General features: G+C 38.3%; 1 pseudogene; it reads left to right on the forward strand.

Moving 5' to 3' along the window:
- Positions 1-1,593: 1,593 nt before the first annotated feature.
- On the forward strand, positions 1,594-5,434 carry LOC107922127 (uncharacterized; annotated as a pseudogene).
- The last annotated feature ends 1,076 nt before the right edge of the window (positions 5,435-6,510 follow it).

The following is a 6,510-nucleotide window of genomic DNA, read 5'->3' on the forward strand; positions in this document are numbered from 1 at the left end:
AGCATAGGCCACCACTTTTCCCACTGCATCAACACACAACCTAACCCAATCAAAGATGCATCACTGTATACAACATATGGCACACCTGATTCTAGTTGAGTCAACACTGGAGCTTTTGTCAACATCTTCTTCAACTGATCAAAACTTTGCTGGCATTCATCAGACCACACAAACTCAACATTCTTCTGTAACAATCGTGTCATAGGCGAAGCAATCATTGAGAAATTTTTAACAAAATGGCGATAATATCCAGCTAAACCCAGGAAACTTCGTACTTCTGTTACATTCATTGGAGTTTTCCAATTTACCACTACAGATACTTTACTTGGATCTACTCGAATCCCTTCGGCTGAAACAATGTGACCCAGAAATCCAACCTCATGAAGCCAAAATTCACATTTGCTAAAATTTTCATATAATTGCTGTTCTCGCAAAGTTTGTAGCACTATCCTTAAATGTTGAGCATGCTCGGGTTCTGTCTTTGAATAGATCAGTATATCATCAATAAACACAACTACAAATCTATCCAAATAAGGCTAAAAAATCCGATTCATTAAGTCCATAAATGCAGCAGGGGCATTAGTTAAACCAAAAGGCATTACCAGAAACTCGTAATGACCATACTGAGTTCTGAAGGCAGTTTTTGGCACATCAGATTCTTTAAATTTCAGTTGATAATATCTGGATCGAATATCTATATTTGAAAACACAGCAACACCTTTCAACTGATCAAGCAAATCATTAATGAGAGGCAAAGGATATTTATTTTTAATTGTAACTCTGTTTAGCTGCCTATAGTCTATGCACAGCCTTAGAGATCCATCTTTCTTTTTCACAAACAAGACTAGTGCACCCGAAGGTAACATACTCGGTCTTATAAACCCTTTGTCTAGTAATTCCTGCAACTATGTCTTCAGCTCTTTTAACTCAGCTGGTGCCATACGATATGGTGTCACTGATATAGGAGTTGTCTCCGGTACCACATCAATCACAAATTCAACTTTCCGATCTGGTGGTAAACCCGGTAATTCTTTAAGAAATACATCAGGAAATTCATTAACAACCGAAAACTGTTCTAGTTTTGGTTCATATCCTCGAGTATCAAGGATGTAAGCTAAAAATACGTCATTACCCTTCCGCATTAACCTCTGAGCCGAAAAAGTTGAAATAATTTTGACAATATCATTTGAATTCTTAGGCTCAACAGAAAGTATATCACCTGTCTGACATTTCAAACTGATCCGCTTCTCGCGACAATTTATCACAGCATCATGTTTTGTCAACCAATCCATTCCCAGTATAACATCAAATTCCCAAAAGGGTAGCAACATTAAATCAGCAGGGAACTCACAACCTTTTATTTTCAATGGACAATTTCGACACACTAAATTTACTATCACACTTTGTCCTAACGGATTAGTAACTTGAACATCATACTCAGTAGGTTCAACAGACAATTTATTTTCTGATGCTAATACTGTGCAAATATAAGAATGTGTAGACCCTGAGTCAATTAATGCATATACAATAACATCAAAGAGATAGAAAGTACCAGCAATAATATTTGGAGGAGTGCCTTCTTCTCTAGCTCGGATGGCGTATGTACGTGCTGGTGCTCTAACCTCTGACCGAGCAACAGAATCTTTTACACTCGAACGAGTAGCTTCTGCAGCATTACTTTGACTCGCACATTTACTTCTCTAAGAAGTAGCCATCTGTTTCTCCTTCTGTTCTTCTTTATCTTTTTGTAACAGAGGACAATTCTGGATAAAATGATCAGTGGCTCCACATTTGTAGCAAGCTCTTACTTTACCTCTGTATTCATCCAAGTGGTATTTTCTACAATGTTGACATTTAAACTTGAGAGTATTTTATACACTAGCTTCACTGGCAATTGATCTGATTGATATTCCACAATCAGGTTGAGTTACTCTAGTCTTCGATCGTTCAGGTGCCGATGTAGCTCAAATGGAATCCTCCTTAAACTTTTTAATCGAAAATGCTGAAAATGATTTGGAAGAGCTTCTCTTATAAAATTCTTTGTTTCTTCTTTCTCGTTGCATTTTTCTGTTGTACACTTCTTCTGCTTTTATCCTCGGCCAGTAAGAATGCCTTTCTAGGTGAGCCAGAGTTAGATCAACTCCAAAGTGTAATCCAACTCTGGTGTCATGAAGGACCGCGAGATGCCTTTATCTTGAGCTCGATCTGATAAAACTACAAATTTTCAAATTTCCGTACCACCTATCATCATTCTAATTTCATCATTCAACTCTTATTCAAATCGGACACACATGTCTTCTTCTGTAAGAATAATCTCTCGAGCATATCTGCTAAGGTATACAAACTCCCTCTCATACCAACTGAGCTATAGCCCTTGTGTTTGTGATACATATTTTATCATATTATGTAGACAATTTCTTGTCAAGATGAATATTACATGATCCAACATCATAATCATACCCTTTTGGTCAGTTTGATTGGTATTGCTTAGAAGTAATATTGGATTTATAATCCATCGATGTAATAGGTCCCTTTTCTTTCTCTTTATGATTCCTTATGATAATAAATAACCTACTTAACTCAGTGGTTAGAGTATTGCTTTCATACGGCGGTAGTCATTGGTTCAACTCCAATAGTAGGTAAAACTTATTAGATACCATCGATCTCGGTGTCTAATAAGTTTTTCTACCCACATTCTTTTATTGATTTTCTATCTTTTTCATCCTATTCTATTTCCGTTTTCAATTTTCAAATTTTTCGTTAGATCAAAATTTGATTTCACTTTTGATTGTATTTGATTCTATTTAATCGGCAGAATTAAAATGGGATGTATAAACGAAAGTTCTGTTTCTACAGAAATTCTTTCGATTAACCAACTCGTTATGAAATCGTGTTGATAGCCTTGACTCGTGTCCTAGCTAGTCTGAGAGCTAGATTTGCCTCAATTTTTTGCCTCTTGCCTTCAGTTTTCCTCAAGTTAGCTTCCGCTATTTTAAGAGCTTGTTGAGCTTATTGTGGATCAATGTCACTACCCTTCTCCATATCATTTACTAAAATAGTGATTTCATTGTTGCCTATTCTAGCAAAACCACCCATTATAGCCATCGTTAACCATTGGTCGTTAAGGCGTATTCTCAAAATACCTATATCTGCAGCTGTGGCAATAGGCGTGTGATTTGGTAATACGCCAATTTGTCCACTATTAGTAGATAAAATGATTTCTTTCACTTTTGAATCCCAAACAATTCTATTAGGGGTAAGTACGCAAAGATACATAACAAATACAAATGGGCGATGGGGAAAATAAGAATTCCCCCCCCCCGGAAATAAAAAATGATATTCAAAAATTCAAAAAAGTAAAACCTTTGTATCCTATTCGAGTTAAACCAATTCAGATTACTTCAAATTTATTTGGCGTACAAAAAACTTTTTGAATTCCCCGTAGAAAGAGATTTGGCTAATGAAAAAGCTTTCAAGGCCGCCTAATATCCTTTCTTTTTCCAAACATTTTTTGAATACGTTTTTTTGATGTAGAAGTACATTTTTTTGGAACTGCCATTCAAAAAAATGTTATTCAGTGTTATAGTTGGATGTCAAAGACATCTATTTTTAAAACAAATCGATCGGTCTTTTGATGTCATTATTTATCTATTCCTATAGATTTTGTAAATTATAATTATATATATACTACAATACAAATTGCATAAAAAATGAATAAAGATGGGAAAATCCCATAAAATGCTTCTATTCTAGAACAAAAAAATAATATGATATAACCCTTTTTTTATTTATACTCTATACACTATCCAGAAAAAAAGAGAGAAGAATTTGTATTTAATTTATTGGTACCTTTCTTTTTTATATCTCCATTCAAATCTATAGGATAGAATAGGATCTATATCTATTAAGATATATAAATCGAATTGATGAAATCAAAAAAACGTAAAAAAAAGTCTTTCTTTTTCTATCTCCGCCCAGTTTTTTGTTGTCTTACATTTATAATTTATACATCTCTATCTATACATGAAAACTACATCAAAATAAAAAGTGTAAAACCCATTTTATCTACCTATGCAAACTTGAATTTGATTTTTTTTTCCATAAATTGGTAATTGGTCAAGCTCTGCTTCCGTGTTGCTCTTGTATTGCTTTTTCTTTCTACATTTTTTTGTCTGATTTATCATAATCCTATAGAGAGTTCGATCTTGGCTCAAGATGAACGCTGGCGGCATGCTTAACACATGCAAGTCAGAGGGGAAGTGGTGTTTCCAATGGCGGACGGGTGAGTAACGCATAAGAACTTGCCCTTGAGAGGGGAACAACAGCTGGAAACGGCTGCTAATACCCAGTAGGCTGCGGAGCAAAAGGAGAAATACACCCGAGGAGGGGCTCGCGTCTGATTAGCTAGTTGGTGAGGCAATAGCTTACCAAGGCGATGATCAGTAGCTGGTCCGAGAGGATGATCAGCCAGACTGGGACTGAGACAAGGCCCAGACTCTTACGGGATGCTGCAGTGGGGAATTTTTCGCAACGGGCGAAAGCCTGACAGAGCAATACCGCGTGGAGGTAGAAGGCCCACGGGTCGTGAACTTCTTTTCCGGAAAAGAAGCAATGACGGTATCTAGGGAATAAGCATCGGCTAACTCTGTGTCAGCAGCTGCGGTAATACAGAAGATGCAAACGTTATCCGGAATGATTGGGCGTAAAGCGTCTGTAGGTGGCTTTTTAAGTCCGCCGTCAAATCCCAGGGCTCAACCCTGGACAGGCGGTGGAAACTACCAAGTTGGAGTATGGTAGGGGCAGAGGGAATTTCCGATGGAGCGGTGAAATGCGTAGAGATCAGAAAGAACACCAACGGCGAAAGCACTCTGCTGGGCCGACACTGACACTGAGAGACGAAAGTTAGGGGAGTGAATGGGATTAGATACCCTAGTAGTCCTAGCCTATACGATGGATACTAGGCACTGTGCGTATCGACCCATGCGGCGTTGTAGCTAACGCGTTAAGTATCCCGCCTGGGGAGTACGTTCGCAAGAATGAAACTCAAAGGGATTGAAGGGGCCCACACAAGTAGTGGAGTATGTGGTTTAATTCAATGCAAAGCGAAGAACCTTACCAGGGCTTGACATGCCAGGAATCCTCTTGAAAGAGAGGAGTGCCTTCGGGAACGCGGACACAGGTGGTGCATGGCTGTCGTCAGCTCATGCCGTAAGGTGTTGGGTTAAGTCCCGCAACGAGCGCAACCCTCGTGTTTAGTTGCCACCGTTGAGTTTGGAACCCTGAGCAGACTGCCGGTGATAAGCCGGAGGAAGGTGAGGATGACATCAAGTCATCATGCCCCTTATGCCCTGGGAGACACATGTGCTACAATAGACGAGACAAAGGGTTGCGATCCCGCAAGGGTGAGCTAACTCCAAAAACCCGTCAACTCTAAAGTGTAATCCAACTCTAGCGTCATGAAGGACCGCGAGACGCCTTTCTTTTGAGCTCGACCTGATAAAACTACAAATTCTCAAATTTCCGTACCACCTATCATCATTCTAATTTCATCATTCAACTCTTATTCAAATCGAACGCACATGTCTTCTTCTATAGGAATAATCTCTCGAGCATATCTGCTAAGGTATACAAACTCCCTCTCATACTCAGCTACTGTCTGATTTCCCTGTCGAAGATCAAGAAATTCTCTCTTCTTCTTGTCTAAATATATTTTACCAACATATTTCTTTTTAAACTCAGCCTGGAAAAATTCCCAAGTAAGTTTCTCGGCTGGTACCACAACTTCTATTGTCTCCCACCAGTGATATGCTTCTTCTTTTAACAAGGAAACAGAACACCTTAGATCGTCATCTGGAGAACAAGCCATTTCTTTAAAAACTCTTATCGTGCTCTGCAACCAATACTCAGCTTTTGTTGGATCATCATCTGACTTGCCCCGAAATTCTTCAGCCCTAAATTTTTTGAGTTTTTCTACCAGAGTTCTCGTACTTGATTCATTTACCGGAGGAAGAGGTGGAGAAGCAACCGATGGTACTACTGGTGGTACTGTAGGAGGAGGAGGTTGCTGGGTATGATTTCTTTCCTGCATCCTCTCAATATACCACTGATTCATTACTCCAATAGTCATGTTTCTAAGTTCTTGTTCTCGCAACAAGGAAATTGGAATATCACTACTTGTCCCTTGTTCAGATATCTGTACTCTACTATTTGCTTTTTCCTGTTCAGAATTTTCAGGCCTATCCGACATCTTTACAGTCTATTAAAAAAATAAGGGTTAAATCGGATCATACACATCACACTATCATAGATTTATATGGCACGTATTTTTAAACATTTTACACATCATGTCCATTCCGAGAATTGGCTAAATCGAAGCTCTGATACCAATAAATGTAACACCCCTTAACCTTAAACAGTCACCGAAATAGGGTTACGAGGCATTACCAAACATATTGGTTAATTTACAAACAATTCATGAATAAACAACAAACATATTAAAATTAAATCATT

The sequence above is a fragment of the Gossypium hirsutum genome, chromosome A12 (genome assembly GCF_007990345.1).
Source record: "Gossypium hirsutum isolate 1008001.06 chromosome A12, Gossypium_hirsutum_v2.1, whole genome shotgun sequence".
In the NCBI taxonomy this organism is placed as follows: domain Eukaryota; kingdom Viridiplantae; phylum Streptophyta; class Magnoliopsida; order Malvales; family Malvaceae; genus Gossypium; species Gossypium hirsutum.